Source organism: Falco naumanni, chromosome 15 (genome assembly GCF_017639655.2).
Source record: "Falco naumanni isolate bFalNau1 chromosome 15, bFalNau1.pat, whole genome shotgun sequence".
In the NCBI taxonomy this organism is placed as follows: domain Eukaryota; kingdom Metazoa; phylum Chordata; class Aves; order Falconiformes; family Falconidae; genus Falco; species Falco naumanni.
In genome coordinates, this window is record NC_054068.1 from 1719490 (window position 1) to 1738369 (window position 18880).

An 18880-nucleotide genomic window follows, 5' to 3' on the forward strand; every position below is an offset into this window, starting at 1 on the left:
TTCAGCGTGTCTCTTTTCATAACAATGTGACTGTTTGGATCAGTTATTTTCTTGGGTGATGGTGACAGGTCACTTTGTGGCCAGACAGGAGCCCAGCCCCGCAGATGTACTGGCTGTACCTGGGGCACAGTGGTTCTCGTACTGATATAGCAATCCAGAATTTTAGTGTCTCTCTGAAGATTTGACTCCAAAAGCTCTGAGGTACACAAACAGTCATGCAGGCTACAGAGAGGGACTTCCAAAAAAAAAAAAAAAAAGAAATTGATTATAAAGATGCCAATTAGACATCCTGGAGATCTGCTGAGGGCAGAATGCTAGCCTAAGCCTCTGCTCGTGCAAGCAGAAGAAAGGCAGGAAGCAGGAGATGCTGCTGCACCTCCTTGTCTGGGACGTCATCAGCCTGGTCCCACGCTGGCTGACCCTGGCCCACACGGTCCCCTTCTCCCCCTGCGGTTCTCAGAAACTTCATCCTTCCCCTGCATCTCACCTTTCCGAGCGCTCAGGAAAGGGGCTTTGCTATTCTTAGCATCTCGGCAGAAGTGCTGCCGCTCCAGCGAGACGCACACAGGAGCCTTTGATAAAAGGAGCAGGGGAGTAACCATGGCAGGCTCACTGAAGCTGGTAACCATGGATTACAGAAATTAAAGGCATAAAGCAAATAGCAGGATTATCTTTGGCGTGGTGGTTTTCTAGTGAACAGAAGGCATTACCTGACTTCCACATTTAGGTGAGGCACTGTAAATTACCTGTAGTTAAAAAATAATGCTAATTAAATTCAAATGCAATAACGATTAACACTGCTGATCTCAATTCACTGAATTTCCCTGCAACTCTTAATTGACAGAGAAAAAAAACCCAGCCCTGTACAGAAAAAAGGAGGGGGAATTTCTTGCTTCTGGCTCTGTGCTGCATCCTTTTTCTGATGCAGCTGTCAAGTTTGCATTTTCCATTTCCCTAGCCTTATTATTTTTTATTTTTAATGCAGGGCGCTTCACAAATCTGATGAGCTTGATTTGCTGGTCCCTTTGTAGGTGAGCGTGCTGCGGGCAGGGTGCCTGGTGGGCCAGGTCGGTATCTGGGGAGCTGGCCTGAAGCACTGCCCGTGCCGCACCCAAGGGACCTCGCCAGCTGCGCAGCAGACAGGTGGCACGTGGTGAGTGCCGACACCGAGCCCCCCCGGCACCCCATATCCCCCTGCACCTTCCTTGCCCTGATGTAGAAGACACTCTGCCTTTCTCTTCCCTTAATCATCCGGAGGAGAGGGCGAAGGAGCCCGGGTGGCTTTGTGCTGCAGGAGCAGCGTTCCTCGGGTCCGCTTAGCATGCAAGCTGTGTTCTTTGCACAGCAAATTTTGCTTTCAAGTTCAGCGAGTGCTAAGACTCTGCCTAAATGGGCCTGCTAAAGATATTTTTTTGACATTTGAAAATCCTATTAAGCCCATTTCTCCCCTCTCCTCTCTCCCTCCCGGTGTGCCAGTTTAACATGGAGGCACTGCAAAGGTTTCTTTAGCCGGCCGGGTCACATCCTGCACAACAGACCTCAGAAATATGGGTCACAACGAAACGAGGAAAACAAAAAGGTTATTGTCCTCATGTCTTACGCTGATGGCTGATTGAGGGACTCCCTAAACGGACAGTTTAAGATCTTAATGAGGTACCAAACATGAGGTAATGCAGAATATGCCCCTTTCATGCTGTCTGCTCGCCAGCATGGCCTTCCAGAAATGGGTTCCTCCTGTGTGTTCGTGCCTGATGCTGCTTTAACTCTTCTTTACCAGGGGCACGGGCCTGGCAGCACGTCCTTAAAGCGGAGTTTGCCACGGTTCCTGTTCACAGTTCCTGCATGAGTCAGTGATAAAGCCCATGAGCGCATTGTTTATTTTCTTATTTACAAATAATTCTCCTAAGTTGAGGTTATTACTCATTGGCTTGAAGCACAGGGTTGTAGGCTGGAGCAGGTCTCCTTTAGCCTGCTTCATGCTGTGTGAGGTTATCTGCAGATTGTTCTCCAGGCTTTTTAAAATTAAATTTGAAGAGGGATTTCTATTAAATCCTGGTTTCTGGGAAATTTCTGAGAGTAGCCTGCAGTGGGGCAATCACCAGTTGTCCAGGTAGGTGTGTAATTACACAGGTTTTGGGGAGCGGGGATGCAAACAAGTTTGCATACATTGAATTACAGGCAGTGTTTTAATAGTATGTTTTTTAGGTCTTGGCTTTAATCCAGAATTTTTTCGTGCTATTATCCTCTATTTACAGCTTTCAGAAATCAGCTGATGTCACTGCACATATGTTTAGAGCCGTTGCTAAGGTGATTAGCTCCAGAATTCAACGCCTACGCAGTCCTGATGAAAAGCTGAGAAACTGCTCGGCAGCGTCTGTTCAGAGTGGTGCATTGTCGGCTTGAACTATTAAGAACCATAAAACAATATTACCCAATTTTAGGGTAAATACGTTGGCCTTGACTGATAGTCATGCATCAGGTTTTACAGGAACAGAGGCTTTATCTGGCATGTTTAACGAAGTCTGAGAACATTTTTCACTGAGAAAAGCATTTAAAATTACCCGATTCCTAATTTCCATGAGCCCGTGCAGTGTTGGCAGGGTTTCCTCTGCCTGCCGACTTGGGAGGCAGAAGGTGGCAATCCAGGAGCAGGACTGCTGCCTCGTAGATGTCTAATGTCTGTCCCATCGCTCGGTCAAACTTGCAGAGCGCACGCAGCAGAGCAGTGGACTGCAGCCCAAGCGTGGGTGCTTTGCAGCTGAAGCGTTGCCCAATATCCCATTCAGTGGTCAGCCGCTCACGTTAAACTGGGAACTGTCCTGTAACCACCACAGTGACTGGGACACACGAGACTGTATGTCTTGCTGCTTCCCAGCGTTGCCTGCTTCTCAGCTGAACAGAAATCGCTCCTGAGAGGAGATGACCGCCCACCACCTCAATTTCCATGTTTTCCATTTTCAGGCATCCAGCTTGCGCAGCGCTCCAACAGAAGGACCCTGTCTCTAGTGGGAGTCTGTCCTCTTTTAATAGAAATTAAAGTAATTTACCTTCCTCTCCCCTTTTAAAGAACAGTATCAAGTTGCCTTTACCGGTGGGGCTGATGATCCTGTTACCTACTGGGCTCCTGCTTTCAGTGCAGCAGAAGAATAGCTTTTATTCATGGCAGAGAAGCCATGAAATACAATAAAGTTGCCCATAGCCTGCACCAAGGACAGGCTACCAGATTACATTTTAAGAGCGTTGTAGGCGAAAACCACTTTTCGGTTTAAGTCGGTGCATGAAATGTGTATGAAGAAATCTTTTTTCCAGTCTAAGGTACTTTGCTGTCCTTTAAAAAGAATTATAATAAAATAATCTACCATTTACAGTGTGAAGAGATGTGGATATGTATATGTATTTTTTCCCCCAATCATCTAGTGCACAGTAAGATTCTTAGATGATAACAAACATTTTCTTCCCTGGGAGCTCACTGTTCTCTCACTGATTATTTTTTTCCCTTTCCCTTTTTTTAAAGCATACCGGCTAAGGCTTGACCTAGTTTGGCTGTGATCACAACGTGAAACGGTGTAAATGTTCACCTAACATAGCTACCTATATTTTTGTTCTATAGGCTGTGCAAAAATAGCCATGCACAGCAACGAGCTGTGTGTGAGTACCAGTGCAGCATGTGGTTTTGCAGGGACCAGGGCTGAAAAGATGGTTTTGCTCATTCCCTTCCCTGGTCTCTGTGTCAGGGGCTCTCTCAGGGTGCAGGCGGAGGTTGGACTGGGCAGTGGGAGGGGAGGTGTTTGTCTGCAGGAGTAAAACCTCGTTTACAGCTCCTGTCCCCCACTGAAACGAGGAGGCTTGGCTAATGGAACAGGTGTGCTGGCACCACCGTGGGAAGCACACATCCCCGGGTAGCTACTTTTAGCATAAAATATAAATCGTGTTAATTACTGACTGTGGGAGAAACACTGGGTCAGGGGTGTGCAAAGGTGCTTGCATCATCTGAAACACATTTGTCCATTCGCAGGGTGAACTGGGATGTGTTGCATTTGCCGTACAGCTGCACCCCAGCACCCCATTACTCTTGCCTGGGCTGGTGGCTGCTGCCTGTGGCCACATGCTGCCCTGCGCGGGTCTGCAGCGTGCGTGTGGCCAGGGACCTTCCCAGGGGGTGTCCTGCCTGCCCGAGCTGGTGCACGCACAGCCCAGCATCGCTAGGCGTCCTCCCTGCAGCTTAAATGCCCCCAGTCCTATGTTTTCTGGTGTGGCCTTTTCTTTCAAGAAGTGGCTTGATGGGGATGGTTGCGATCTCGTTGCATGGATTCCCCCGTTGGGGTCTGTACCGATCCCCTTGAAAGTTTCTGCTGAAGGAGAGCAAATAGGTTGATGCAGCGCGCCATCCTTCCACCCAGCCTGGCTCCCGAACTGTCCTCGGGCCCCTTCCCGGCTCCTCCTCCCCCAGCTTTCCTGTCCTGGGCTACAAAGATGTTCCCAGGGCTTGGGGAGGGTGAATAGAGGTTGCACAGCCCAGTTCCCGCTCCACTCCGTGGGGCCTAGAGCCCGGGAACAAAACCCAGATTATGGCCTTTCTCTGCAGAGCTGAAGGGGCCAGGGGGACATTGATATGCAGATCCTGTGTGTCGGGGAACCGCAAGTGGCATTGTTTTGAAATGTCCACATGTAGGGTTCATGAAGCGATAGAGAAAAGAAACTAAGTGAAATATTCCGTGCTGAAGCGTGATACGAGAAATGCTGCGGTGATGTAGCAATTTTCTAATACAACCATATTTCCAGGAGGCCTTGACTACTAAACTACACTGTTTATATAGAATTTGCGCGCTTTCCCAACCTTCTAATTTTCTAGGGTTCACTTTAAATGGATTTTTTTTGTTGTTGTTGTTTAGCTCTCCATTTGCAGTAACGACATCAAAAATTTGAAAGTGATGTTTGGCTGACTTTTGTTCTGCTTACCTGGGGCTAGGCTAACGCACACAAAAGCAGTGGGAGGACTGGTGGTTATCCAGTGCTTTTTAAACAAGATTCTTGTGCTTTACCCTCTCCCGAGAGCAGCACAGCACTGTTCGAGTGCACCCTGCTCCTTCTGCACACCTCTTGGCTTGTGGCAGAGCAGGTGGCTTTCCCGAGGGGCTGCCCATACTGAGCAGCTGGGATGAGTACCTGTTCGTGACCCACTGGTCCTGAAGCTCTGTAAAACATCGAGGTGAGCCCTTTGCTTTGTTGTGACACAGGGGTGGCAGCGTGCATACGGCACACCGCAGGAAAACGCTTTCTACACCAAAACTTGATGTGAGCTGTGGGAGCCAGAGCCCATCTCGTAACTTTCCAGAGGAAAAAAATGCACTCAACAAGAAAAGTTGGTGGGCTTGGTTGGGCCAGCCTGTCTGCTCTGGGGGAGTTACTCGCTTGGTGTTTGCTACTTTGATGTTCTTGTTTCCTTGCACAGTGAGCCCCTGCTAACAAAGTGCTTGAGAAGGCTTGCAAGGACACAGCAGCCAGCTTGCTGGGATGACAGGCAGAGCATGCACACCCCTCCGTCTGAGCTGCTCTTTCAGCTGTGTGTGCCTGCGGATGGGCACTGCTGGGGCTGACACCAAAGGCGAGAGGTTGAAGGCTCAGTAAAATTAGAAAAGAGCTTGGCTTTTTGGGCTTGTTTGTTTGTTTGCTTGTTTTTTAAACGGTGCGTTGAGGCGGGTTATTGTAGCACGAGTCGCTGGCTTGCCTGTTGGTCCTCATAGCATTGCAGGTGTGTGGGAGCGCGTTGTGCTTCATCCCCATAGCAGTCCGGGGCTCAGTGATGAGCTAAGGGGTAAAAAGAGGATTGAAGCAGCAAGGGTCCAGCAGGCAGGTGGGGGGGAACCCCAGGTACACCTGGCATGTGAATTAACCACCGGCTACTCTGGGAAAAGGAGAAGGCAGCTGGGTGGTAGGTTTGCAGACAAGGAGCTTAGTAGGTTTTGAAACCCAGGAGGACAGTTTTCTGGGCTGGCTTTGGGAGCAGGGGAAGCACTGTCCTGTCCCTTTGGTTTGATTCAGCTGCTTCAGAGCGCAAGACCCCCGGTGAGGGCGGCCGGCTGCGGCACAGCTGCGAGAGCGGCTTCCCGGGTCAGCTTCTCGCTCATCTGGCTCTGAAGTTCAAGGCTGCTGCTCGGACCCTCCTGGCAGCTCTTGATCTGTGATGGCCATCGAAAAGCTAAAGAAGCAACAGATAGCCGAGGTTTTATCTTAGTATGTAAGAGTTTTAGGAATTGTACCTTAAATAAACAAACCAGCAAACCAACTCATGACTCCAAAATGGCATTGCATGGCATCATGTGTTCTGTGTAGCGGAGAAGTCTGTGGTTTCTCCCCTGCTTTGGAGGAGCGCAAGCATTCCTCGAGTGGGAAGGTCTGCACTTACCAGCGCTGCTGGGCCGGTCATGCTGCCAACATCTGCAGAAAGAGGGAAATATTGCACTTTTTTTGCTGTTTCTAGAAAAGTCTTCTGTCTTGCTTTCAGCCTCACTGCTTTGAAGAGTGCTGGGCTCTCTTCTAGTCTTCAGCCTGCTCCCGTGTTGGGGCATTTAATAGCTCCTGCAGTTCCTGGCCTACAGACATCATCTCCTGTGGTCTGGGTGCAAGTGGGGATTTGCATGTGTGTGGGAGGGGTGTAGCCACGCACACCTGCCTGAAGATTTGAGCTTTTATTCTGGGAATCCAAATATAGTGCCATGTGATCAAGTGCTCATGAAGAAATCAAGTAATCCATACTTGGGACAAGTCCAGGGTTTAAAATCGGTAATAGCCTTGTTCCCGGGCTCTGCAGCATGTGCTGTGCTGAATACATTTTGAGAGTCAAGGTCTTTGCTTCTGATGGTTTAATTTGGACAATGAGTATCACTTAATAGTAGCATTTTATTACATTCGTTTCACTCTTACTTTTCAAAGAATTCTTCTGATGCATTCAGGCTCCTGCCCTTTGGATGCTAATGGACTTCTGCTGAGATTTTGTTTTTGTTATTAGGTAGCACCAGGGCTCCCATTTGCAGGGGCTTGGTATGAAGAATGCTCTGCCCTGAGACAATGCCTCCATTCACCGGCCCTGATACAATGGGGGTGGAACAGTTATAATGTAAATTAGTATGCAAAGCCCCATCCTAATCAATGCGTTTTGCTCGGTGTCTGTGCGCTGCATGTACCACTCCTGCAAAGTGCTGAGTTGTTCCTTCTGCACAGCCAGACCGTCCTGCACATTTCAGTGCTAAAATAGATGTGTTCCTGAATCAGTTTTTAGAAAGCAAGAAAAAATTTCCCGTTCACAAGAGTGGAGCATCTGCAAAAATCGTGGTAGATGGAGACCAGCTCTGTGTGATGTCCACAGCTATTTTTGCTTGTCCTTTTTGAAGTAAAACCACTACAAATAATGGTTGGTCCTTGCCTCCTACATCTGTGTGGACTGCTGGAGCAGGGGGACAGTGCAGTGCTGGCTGATGGGGAGAGCAAAAGGTGCTCCCCTGAGAGAAGCCTGGCTCACCACCCCGGCACCGCACAGTACCGGTGCCTTTATGTGCGATATTGCTCATCTTCCTAAGAGCTGCAGGTAAGCATTAACCTGCAGCAGATTATTTTTGCAACCTTTCATATATTCTTTTAGGCCATGCATGTTGGCCCTTGTTACTGACCGGCACAAACAGCAGCTACATGGCAGAGGTTTTGTTTGATGGAGCGATAACAGCGTTGTTTTGTCCCAGCCTGTAGTTATTAATGGCTTTTAAATGCTCTTCTGGCAATAGAGCTGTGTAGTGTAAAGTGAAAGAAAATAAGGAGTTCTTTGGACTGGCCTGCACAAATCCAGCGGGCTGGAACATGAAGTTTCCCAGTCTATAACCAACAAAGTAATTGTGCCTGAGCAGGGGGAAAGCCTGGCAGAGGATCTGCAGCTGTTTGGTGGCAGTGGTTGAGGAGACAGAATCATCCCAAGGTCCAAACTGAGGCAGCTCAGGGAGAAGCAGAAAGGTCAGGATCCTCTGCCAGGCTTTCCTGGCATCTGTGCACCATGCTCCCTGTCGTTTTGTGAGTGTCGTGGTGCTCTTGTCGCCCAAAGCCAGCTCACAAACCTGCCTGCGTAAGAAACCTTGCTGTTCAGTGATAGCCAGGCCTTGAGAGAGTGTTTGGCTGGTGTTTCTGCATTGCTGTAGCAGGACAGCATGGCATGTTAGAGGAATTTGCTGGAGCTTTTACCAGAGGAGCTGTAAGCAGAGGCTGTGCGTGAAGCAAGCATAAAATCCCAGATTTTATAGCAACCTTTGCAGAGCGTCATCGTAGAGAGCCTGGAACAAAGCTCTGATGCACTGGGAAATACCTGTATCTTTTGTGAAAGCGGTGTATGGTTCTCCATTTGTTCCTTTGATATAACACCTTTTGATCTAATGGCAGAGTAAATTAATCCATTAGAAAGTGGGGAACAGGGACTCAGATAAATCCTTGCAGAAATAGGGGAAAAAAGGCTAGTGGAGGAGCATGGTGCTACACATAGGGGCTACAGCGTGATATACATCCTCACTAGATAAATGCGTGGTTCTAGCCAGGCAGAATTGGTTTGTTCATCCAAAGGTTAAGCTGTGGTCCAGAGGAGGATACCAGATTAATTTAATTCGCTGTCATTCATCCTAGCAGAGGGCAGCGTAGCCACATTTTGCTGTAAATCCAATACCAAAATATCCCATAGATCCCAGTATCATGGGGTGTGCTGGATGCATGGCGTAGGCGCAGCCTAGGAGCCCTGCCTGGGCTCATGCAGTGGTAAAGCATTGCTTCTGCCAGGGTCAGTGCCTGTGCAGACCCGGTGCGTCCCGGCACAGTGTGGCACCTGGTGCTGCAGCGTGGAGCTTGTATCTCATGCAACGTCCCCGTGCCGTGGGAGCTGCTGGCGTGCCCGTCCCTGTGCCGTGGGAGCTGCTGGCGTGCCCGTCGGCCGTGCTGTCAGCTCCCACGGGGCAGGCGCACGGGCGCTGTGTGCAGCGGCTCGGCCCTGTGGGATGTATTGGCTGAGGCCGGGTGTGACATGGAAGCAGCTCTCTGGGTGCTGTGTCAGGACCGGCTCCGGAGCAGCGTGGCCGCGCTGGTGCAGTGCCGCATCCCGGCTAACAGCCCTGAGCTGGCTCGCCTCTGCGCCGCAGATAATCTCAGCCTGGATAATCTGGCCGCGGAGAGCTGGGAGTCAGTGGCATTAGTGAACCTCTGGGCCCAGAAAGGTGTGGAGGTTGCGGGAACAACCTGGTGATGGTCCAAGCATCTGCCAGAGAGGACTGGGGGTGAAGCGAGGGCTGCCCGAGGCGGCAGAGACCTACTGTTGCTTGTAAAAAAACCCAGCAAGATCAGGAAACACACGGTTTGTCCTTACACCCTCCGGTTGGTACCTAAAGTAAACAATTAACGCTTTGTGTTGCAAAAGCTGGTTTTAATCTCTCAATTTCAGTCATGAGGCTCCAAGGTGAAAGGGTTTATAGAAACTGAAATGAATTGGGCCCGTCCCCTTCAGCACTGGGAGGTGACCACCAAATGATGTAGTCCTGGCATAGCCAGACTGTGTGATGCAACGTGCCAGGAGGCACAAGAGGCCGCTCCGCTGCCCGGGCTGGCCTGCGGAAGGGTCTGGAACACAACGGGTGCCGTGGCTGGGACAGGAGGCTCCAGAGGTCCATCCCTGGTGGCTCCTGGCGTGGTGCAGCAGCCTGTGGTGGAGTACCACTGGATTGGTTTGTTAGCGACTGGCATTTAAGGCAGTTGTAGCTGAAGTCTGGCCTTAAGGAGTCTTGTCACTCGTGCTATTTTCTGTGAAGGTTTGTTTGACCTCTGTCAAGTGGCAGATTAGCCAGGCAGTGTAGGTTGGAGACCTGGCCCTCGAGTCCAGCCACACTGAGCTACCTTACTGAGCTGCAGCTCTTGTGAGCATCAGCACTGTGATGGTGTCCGGGTGCCAAGCCTGGGAGTACAGGAGGGTCTCGGGGCTGTGTCGAGGTGGTGCCATCACCATTCTGCCTCTCCAGCTGCCAAGAAGAACAAGTCCAGGAGCTGATGCCATCCAGAGGAACTCCACTGCAGAGGGATTTTTCAGCCCAGGCAGGTTCCGTGATTCAGCTCACGGCATGGCCCTGAAAGCGATTGCTCCTGATGGAATGAGATGACAGGCGGCAGGGGAAGCGAAGGTGGCTTCAGCCAGCAATTCTGGCAAAAGCAGCACTCAGTGAGCGAAGCCGTGAGCGCCCGCTGTGGCGTGGGGCTGAGTCGATCAGAGGCAGGCAGCAGTGACAGCGGTTTTGGTCACCCAAATGCCTATTGATTTGGCGTTAATTCAGGACACAGTTCAGGGAACTGCTGCCCGGATGTTCGCAGTGGCTTTCTGTTCTGGCTGTGACACAGGCAGCTGCCCCCCCGGCTGCTGCCCACGTCAGAGGGATACCAGGCTGGCAGCAGAACTGGGTGTAAAAAATTGCAAAAAATGGTTTAAAACTGGATAAGATAAATTCCTTGATCTACTTGGTAGTGAGCATTGGAATGGCTGATGGAAAGCAGGAAGAAACCATGGCGATGTTTCACGAAAGGAGTGTAAACCACTATTTCGCTGGAAAGCAGATAATTTTTAAGAAAATGTGATAGCAAGTCATTAGAAAGGCTGAAAAGCATATTGAAAACTTGCAGCGTTGCTGTAGGAATTTAATATCAGTGAGGTTCCCAGGCAGTGACTCCATAGAAGCGCAGAGTGGGACAGGAGGCTGGAGGAGTCATGTGCATTTAAAGGAGATGAATGAGAGATGGCTTGGGATGTGTCCTCATCACAAATGAATAAGTAAATAATGTGGGTCTGACCTTTACTGGGTGTCATGATGGTGTTTGCAGCCTGTGTTCTTGTGTAACGGCCACTCACCCTGATCAGCAAACTGAACTCTGCAGTAAGATTGGTTTTTTGAAGTTCTTAAGGCTTCTTAATGGACTTAGAGGGGGGTCGTAAGAAAGATGGGGACAGACTTTTTAGCAGGGCCTGTAGTGATAAGACAAGGGGTAATGGTTTTAAAAAAAAAAAAAGGTAGATTTAGATTAGAGATGAGGAAGAAATTCTTCCCCGTGAGGGCAGCGAGGCGCTGGCCCAGGCTGCCCGGAGCAGCTGTGGGTGCCCCATCCCTGGCAGTGTCCCAGGCCAGGCTGGACGGGGCTGGGGGCAACCTGGGCTGTGGCAGGTGTCCCTGCCCGTGGCGGGGGGGGACTAGATGGTCTTTTAAGTCCCTTCCGACCCAAACCGTTCTGTGACTCTGTGACGTAGATTTACAGGGTAACCTGTAAATGTTAAATTTAAATTGTTTGCCTTTTATTGTATGGGAGAATTTAGCACTGAAAAAAATGTAAATCCTATGGAACTCAGAATCAAAAAATGTTAAGGGTAGCAAAGAGTTTTAGGGCTTGTTAAAACAGCCAAATAATACTAGTTTTTATAAAATGTAGCCAGGAATAATTTCTCCACAGGGGCTACGTTCAGCTGTCCTTCCGAACCTGAGCTGCCCTGGCCACTTGGGAAGGAGCTGCATTCCAGAGCATGTGGTGGGGTAATCGCCCTTGAGAGCTTTCCTTGCTGTTTGTGTCTTGGGCGAAATGTTTCTCTTGCTGCTGTTGTATAGAAGGTGGGTTTGGGGGGAACACCAGTCGGTGAAGCCCCCTGGTGCGCTGCCGTCTGGGCTGTGGGAGCTGCTGGGCACGGGCAGGTGTTTCCTGGCTCCAGCCGTTCGGTCTCTGGTGGCTCAGGGCACACCGACCCCGGCTGATTAGCCGCTGCAGTTTGGAGTGATGGGGTAGAGATAGACTTTACCCATACAGTGCTGAGGTGTTAACATTTTCCTTTGAATTTTAAGCAAATTGCTTCATATGCAGGCTTGGTTGTGACTCACACCCTTGGGCTGATGGCAGCAGCAGCGTGTTTAACTTGCACTACGGTGAGGGCAAAACTCAGCTGAAGACTGGAGTCACGTGCCACAGGTACAAAAGACGTAAGGATGGGAGAGAAAACCAGCCCGGGTGAGGTCCCCTGACCCAGCGGACGGACCCCTGTCCATCCAGCACGGCAGTGGCAAGCCAGCTGGGAGAGTCTGCTTCCAGCTCCAGACTGGCAGTGTTCCCTGCAGGCACACACACTTATGGACAATATATTATGGCCCATCAAAAGTAGAAACAGGTGTTTTCTAACATTAGAAAATCAGAAAATTGTCCTCTTCATGGCATAAGGGTCTTCCCTCTGTGCTCTGTGAAATGTTTAGTGTGCCTTTAAAATGGGAGAAAGTGGGAATGGGATTGTGGGTGATCTTTGATTCCACATTGACAGACTATGGAAAGCTGTACTGCTCATTTAAAAAAAAAAAAAAAAAAAAAAAAAAAGCAGGGGGCACGAGGAAAGTCAGGCTGAATTAAATGTGCTGCTTATAGCTGTTCCTGTAAAATCATGTGGCGGCTTAAGGGTCCAGCAAGGTGGGGAAGTGTGAAGCTGTAAATGGCAAATCTTACGGGAGGTCTGAGGCTCAGGAGAGAGAAAAAGGAGGAAAAAAACCCCACAAACCCAGAAAGGTCAGAGCCAAAGGAATGGGCTTGGCTTCAAATCCTTGCACTTTTACTTAACTTAGTGAAAATAGGTTGTTACAGTGTATGGATCATACAGAAACAGGTTGGGCATAGGTGGGGATGTGAAAATGCCTTTGGGTTCGGTCAGTGGAAATCTCTACCTACATAGATGGGCAGTGAGATACGGTGATGTGATACGAATGGATCATGTAGGTCCCGTCTGAAGCTGCTGCTTCTCCTCGCTCTCCAGTGGTCTCTGCTGGAGTGGGAGGAGAAGGAAGGCTGGGGAAGCCTTTGAAGGTCACTGCGCTCCCGAGCTGTTCAGGGTAATCTGACTCGCAGAGCAGCGCACCAAGCCCGCCAGCCGTCAGAAGGACATGAAAGAATTTCTGTGCGGTTCTATTTATATTGATATTCTCAAAAACACGGCGAGTAAAAAGCTTTTAGAACCATTGGGGAGTTCATTTCAAGTATTGTAGCTATGCAGCCTGCGCTTTCCTTCCAAAAACAAAGACGAGGGCAGGGAGGACCGGAGCGTACGGGCTGAGGTGCTTTGGTGATTGCCTCTCTGCAGCACCGAGCAGCCCGGTGGGGCAGGAGCCTGCACCGGGGCAGGGCACAGAAGAGCCCGTCTCAGGCTTTCGACTGTGGCGTGTATCTGCTGTGCTGCTGGATCAGGCTGCTCCGTCCCGGGGCTGTGTCTGCTCTGGCTGAACGCTCCAGTGGGAGCAGGTTTGTACAGGAACCCTGTCCAGACCAGGCTCTGACTAATTCAGTTCAAACCCCAGTGCGTGATGCGTGCAGGCACTTCATCCTGGTGCCAGGCAGGGTTTTAAAATGTGACTGCGTTAGCTACCTTGAAAAACATCTCGGCTTATTACTGCAAGTTCCCTTAGAAAAAAATGCTCACACAACAGTCGTTTTTAAAGTGAAAACTGAGCTGCTTGCTGCAGCAACCAGTGCATCCTGAAATCCTTGACAACTGCCTTGTAAAGTAATCTTAATGCCTATCTGTCTTGACAGTGCCTCTTAATGGCTTACTAATAATGCTGTAAGATTTGCTGGAGCTCTGCCACAGCCCTGCTGTAGGTTTGTAATGGTCTACTAAGCTCTCCTCCAACCTGAGATCCCCCCAGTTTTCCACGATGAAACAATTCCTCCAAACTGGGTAGCTTGGAAGGTATTTTCCAAGTGTCCTGTTGTGGGAAGGCGTCTGGAGCGGGCAGGGAGGTCTCTTCTCGGCAGTGTTCAGGAGTACTTTCAGTTGTGGTAGAGCTGTGGGTTCATTATCATCTATAGCCATTTTGTCAAGGGTGATACAGGAGCTACAAGGATTTCTAGGAATTAAAATAATTACATGAATTCCACAAGCAAAAATTCCAGCTCCATAAACACATTTTGCTACAACGTTGGTTTTGTGCCTGTCCTTATGGGAAAAGGGGTCGTGTAATCCAGACATACAGCACCGGATTAAATTATTGTGTGCTGTAGGGTATTAAATCTCAGTTTTTGCTCTCCTGTGTGTGGGGGAGGGGGATTACTGGTACAGACCAGCATCGCAGCTAAGCTGAAGGATGTTTTTTAATCTAAAGTAAAATAGCAAGCAGAACTCTCACTACATACCTGGGCTTTAGTCATCACCAAAGAAGGTTTCGTGTACAATCCTGACAGCTCTGCCAAAGGGTGGGTGACTCCGGAGCGTTTCTGGGGGGAAGAGAGATGTCAAAGCGAAAGCAAATGGAAGTGAAGAGCTTAGCTAGTGAAATATTTGAACGGTTAGCTTTGCTTGGTAAATGTTTGGGAGAATATGTAGGTTCAGCCAAGTAAATGAAGAATCCTTGGACTAAACAGGGAACAGAATTCATCGTAAGTCCGGATTTTGTATTTAAAAAGTACTGACATGCTGTGTGCTCTAGCAAACAGGCAAGTGCCAGGCTCTCCTCTCCGGCCAGTCCTTCCTCCCACTCCCCTGGGGTTAACTTACGCCGTGTTAATAATTACTAGAATGTACTTTCAGGCAGGTTATTTGTTTTCCCTCCTCATGATGTGCAAGAGCGGATAATGAAATTAATTTGCACACTTTGTGAGTTTGCAAAGCTGGCTTCAGCCACGTTGCCACGATACTGTGCGGGTGCCAGCAGCTCCCGGGGCCGGTGTTTGCACAGCCGGGGCAGCAGGCTGCTATCGTGGGTAAACAGAGCTCGGAGGGGAGATGGGATGTACCCAGCCATGAGAAATGCTCTCTCCAAAGCCAGCGTGGAGCATGCAGGCTGTAAAACCCCTTCCCAATGCAGAGCGTTTAACTCCGCTGATGCCAATCAGTTAAGCAGGTAAACAGCCAAACGAAGCCCTGAAATTCCAGCGTTGCTCCTGCAGATTGCGGAGCTCACGGTACTGGCACTCAGGCACAGCAGAGGAGCCTGCCGGCGAATTCAGATCCCATACTATACCCTTGTCTTTAAGTAATGAGTCCCGTACCCTCCAGCTCGGGGTTTGTGGTATGCAAGCCACGGCGTTCTCTGGGGGCGCTGGGCAGTGGTCCTCAGTGCTGGCCGGGCTCTGCAGGGCAGCTGACAAGGCTGCATGGTCTGCGGGAAGCTCTGGGGGGGTGGCAGGGCTTCACCGTGCAGAGGGTGGGCACTGCAGCTCTGGGTGTTTTCTGTCCCCCTCGCCTCTGTGCTTGGCTGCGGGGTAAAAGCAGTTTGCAGGCGTAGACCTGGCTGAGCCATTTTCTGCGCCCTAATTCACCGCACAGGTACGTGCAGTAAGGGACCAAGCCAGGAGCGTGAAGCACCAAGACTGTCCAAGCCTGACACTCCTGTCCTGCCCTTGAGACCCCCTGGGGCTGAGCCCTGTCAGCACCCTGGTGGGCATCTGCATCCTGGCACGGGTGGGAGTGGGCTCGGTGTGGCCGTGCGCTGGGCTGGTACTGCCATACAGCCCAGGGTTGCGTCCTGGATTTTGAGAAGGTTTAGTCCTCAGGTCACGGAGACAGAAGCGGGTTGTGCTCGCCTCTCAAGGCTGTTGTTCACAGGTGGTGTGGTGCCTGGTGCAGTGTTACCGGGAGAACCAAATGTCTCCTTTGCCTGCTGTGATCCTGCTGAGAGCACGTGTGCGGTCTGCCAGGTGCCAGCGCCACGTCTGCCTGGTGCAGACCTGGGGGACCAAGTATAAATAGTACTGCTCTGGTCATACCATTCCTACCTGTATCTTAATGATTTATGCTCCAAGGCTTGGCTCTACAGGCCCCTTAATGTGTTATTTTAATCTGTTTGCAGACTGACTTTGGGCTGCTCTTTGGGCAGAGACTACCTTTCACTGCTGGTTTCTGGTTTTTTTCCCCTGGGGTCAATAAGCCTGACTTTGATCCTTCCCTTTTCCAAATTTTACTGCCGAGTGCCATGTTGTCACGTTGGGCTCCTCAGCCTGGGGGAGGTGGGCGAATCCAGGACGCAGCTGGGAGACAGACCTTTCTTTTTTAAGGAAGACAAGGAGGCGGCAGAGAATCTAGTTGTTGGGGTTCCCCCCCCCCCCGCCCCCCAACTTGCCACACATATGTTTTGTCGGCGTATTGCCTTTTTAGAGATGCTCGGGCTCCTGGGCGAGCCACGGTGAGGATGTGCGGTGGTGCTGGGACATCTGCAGAGCCTCACGCTTCCCAACATGGCACGTGGCCGGTCAGCTGCTGAAATGCAGCTCCAGGTAGTCTCAACTTGGCTCAGTTTTCGGCGAGTGTTTAAGCAGTAGCTTTATAACAAATTGTCTTACAAGAGGCCTCGTGTACGTGTAACTTAATTAGGCTCAAAGTCAGGAGAGGCTCTCAATTTTTTTCGAAGGGTGGAGGCCCATGCCCTTACAGAAACGATCTGTTAAAGCAGGCCCATTTTTACAGCTTTCCATCACTCCTGCTCTGATGACACATTCAACAATAGCTTTGTAGAGAAAATTGAATACAAGAATATCCCCTTTTTGGTAAATGCATTCCTATGTCTTTATGTACAGTAGGTCACCTTCCAAAGCACTGTAATTTGAGAGATGGAGACAGAGGAAGAAGACAGGAGAGCTGCAGAATGAACCTTGGTTTGATTCTTCGCAAGCCAGCAGCAGGGTTGTGTTGTGCCCAAACCTTCCCTGCCATCCCCTGGAAGAGGATGGCCACTTTGTTCTTACGTGCTTACAGCTGGGGTCCTGGGCAGCGTGCTGAGCCAGGTATGAGCCTCCTGGCACCGGTGCGGCCGTGGGCAGGGACCCTGCCGGCACCCGCAGCAGCGGAGGCACCGCTTGTTGGACCAGGAACAGGAAAACCGGCCAGGGAATTTGGCTTCTGAAACAAGGCGAGCAGAAGTGAGGAAGGTAGCAGGCAAGGTGCTTCTCCCCGTATGCCTGGCAGCCGGCAGCGGAGGGCATGTGGTTTGCTTGGAGAAACTCAATGCTTTGTTTTTTCCGCGTTGGCTGCAGCGCGCAGAGCCCCACAGAAGCCACAGCAAGCTTTTTTCCTGTTGTACAGCTTGTTAAATAGCAGCGTGGTGGTGGTCTGTCATCAGCAGACGCACAGCTACAGACGGAGCTCTACTTCCAGCTCGGGCTGCAATAATCTGGGAAATCTGCTGTCCGTATCAGTGTGTCGGGGCTCAGGGAGCCGCAGCATCGTTTTAAGTAGTACAAAAAGCGTGGTGACAGTTTTGCTGGGAGGGGGAGCGGCGGTGGCTGGGAGGAAGCATTAGCAGTTCAAAACTGTGCATGGAGCCAGCTTGGAGAGCAGCACCGTGTGTGTGTGGCTGCCCTGCAGGCCAGAAATGTGTGCAGCAGACCTTCCGTAGCGCTCGCTCCCCCTTCCCTCCCTGCCTGCACTGCAGCACAGACCTTTGAAACTGGCAGAAGCCTTTCCCCCTCCGTAGCCCGGTGGTTGCCTGGCGTTGGCTTTGTGCCGTGCTTGCTCCATGAGGTGTGGTGTGTTTGTAAGAAAGGCTTCCCTGCCCGGGTGCTGCCCTGGCAGAACATTGAAACTTTACATGGGCTAGACTATATTTCCCCCACCAAGTTCCTTGCATGCTTACAGGCTTCCCAGTTTAATGTGAGCTATGAATCAGTCTTTTCCATATCTTGAGGGAGAATGTCACGAGCTTGGTGTTTTGCTGGGAACACAGCAGATTTGCAGCTTTGATGCATTGTCCTGCGCTGGGTTTTGGCTGTGGTGGTGGATTTGGCTGCTGCACCTCGTGGTGGACAGTGATGCCTGCAAGCGCTGAAGGTGGGAGGTCTGTCTGCTCACGGCCCTGGGCTTGTTAGTAGAGAAGGAAACTCCTTCAGAGCAGAACATGGCTTAGGCACCTTGGGTATTCTCAGGATGTGCATCTGCTACCATGGCGTTTGGGGGTTTAGGGGAAGCAGAAGTCCCATGCGTGAAGCTGGAGCGGTGGCCTGGCAGCGTCAGTTGGAGGGGTCCGCCAGCTCACCGGCTCCACCTCTCCGCTTGAAGGCAGGTTCTTGCCAGCACTAGGTCAGGGGGTATTACCTTGCTGTGTGTTCCCAGTATCGGGTGTGTGTGCCAGTGTGTGAATAAAACTTTGAGAAATGTGTTAATAGAAGGTTTGGGAGGCTGATGTGGCACTTCTGATGTGAGCCCTGTGTAACTGGAGTCTTCTGGTTAGTCTGGAAAATCAGAGCATCCAAGGTTTTGCTGTCTTCCCTTCTCTACTGGAATAACACTTCAGGGTTCTGGGGTTTTCTGGTTCTGTGCAACTGGTTTTTTATGTCCATCTCTGTTCAGTTCTTGCCCTGTTGTTTAAAAGCTGCCAGTAGTATGGCAAACAAATACCAGTTCTGCTGCAAAGTGTTTTGTATATGGATAAAACATCGATCTCGAGCCCACTGGCCTCAGTTGAAAAGGAGAGAGGCAGACAGCCAAAACAAAACTCCTGTGTTTGCAGACCCAAATAAGAGTAAACCAGTGAAGTTCTGTGTTTGCTTTTTCCGTAAAGCCTGATGCCTTCAGGGCCCCTGTCTGGAAAGTGGTTATGTGTGGGGTTTGTTCTGTTGCCTGGTCCTTGCTGCGAAAGTCACCGAAATACTCTTGAAGTTCCTGTGCTTGAAGGAAGCTTTGCAGTTTGCATCAGGATGCAGAGATGGGGAGAGGGAACCTGGGAAGAATTGTGCAAGAACGGGGAGGAAGAGAAATGTTTTGCTGAGATGATTATGGTCTTTCATGCTCACAGCTGGGAGATGATGTTACTTGGCTGTTGCAACATCGTGGACTGAACACGAGTTTAAACACAGACATCCTGAAGCATTT

General features: G+C 50.4%; 1 protein-coding gene and 1 long non-coding RNA gene across 8 annotated transcripts in view; one reads left to right on the forward strand and one right to left on the reverse strand.

Annotated features, from left to right (window-relative positions):
- The window catches only part of ANKRD11 (ankyrin repeat domain 11), a 159715-nt gene that overhangs the window by 91658 nt on the left and 49177 nt on the right, over positions 1-18880 (forward strand). Inside the window, exon 1 of one of the 7 annotated variants that reach the window (XM_040615333.1) lies at positions 16618-16797. The exons of the other annotated variants lie outside the window; for them this stretch is intronic. The gene's annotated coding sequence lies outside the window, so the exon portion shown is untranslated. Of the gene's footprint in view, positions 1-16617; positions 16798-18880 lie in introns of those variants that run through there. 7 annotated transcript variants of the gene reach the window in all.
- Positions 12598-14994, reverse strand: LOC121097908. Its single transcript, XR_005831121.1, has 2 exons — positions 14212-14994; positions 12598-13925 (listed from the first exon to the last, which is right to left on the reverse strand). It is a non-coding gene; the product is annotated as an uncharacterized LOC121097908 (long non-coding RNA).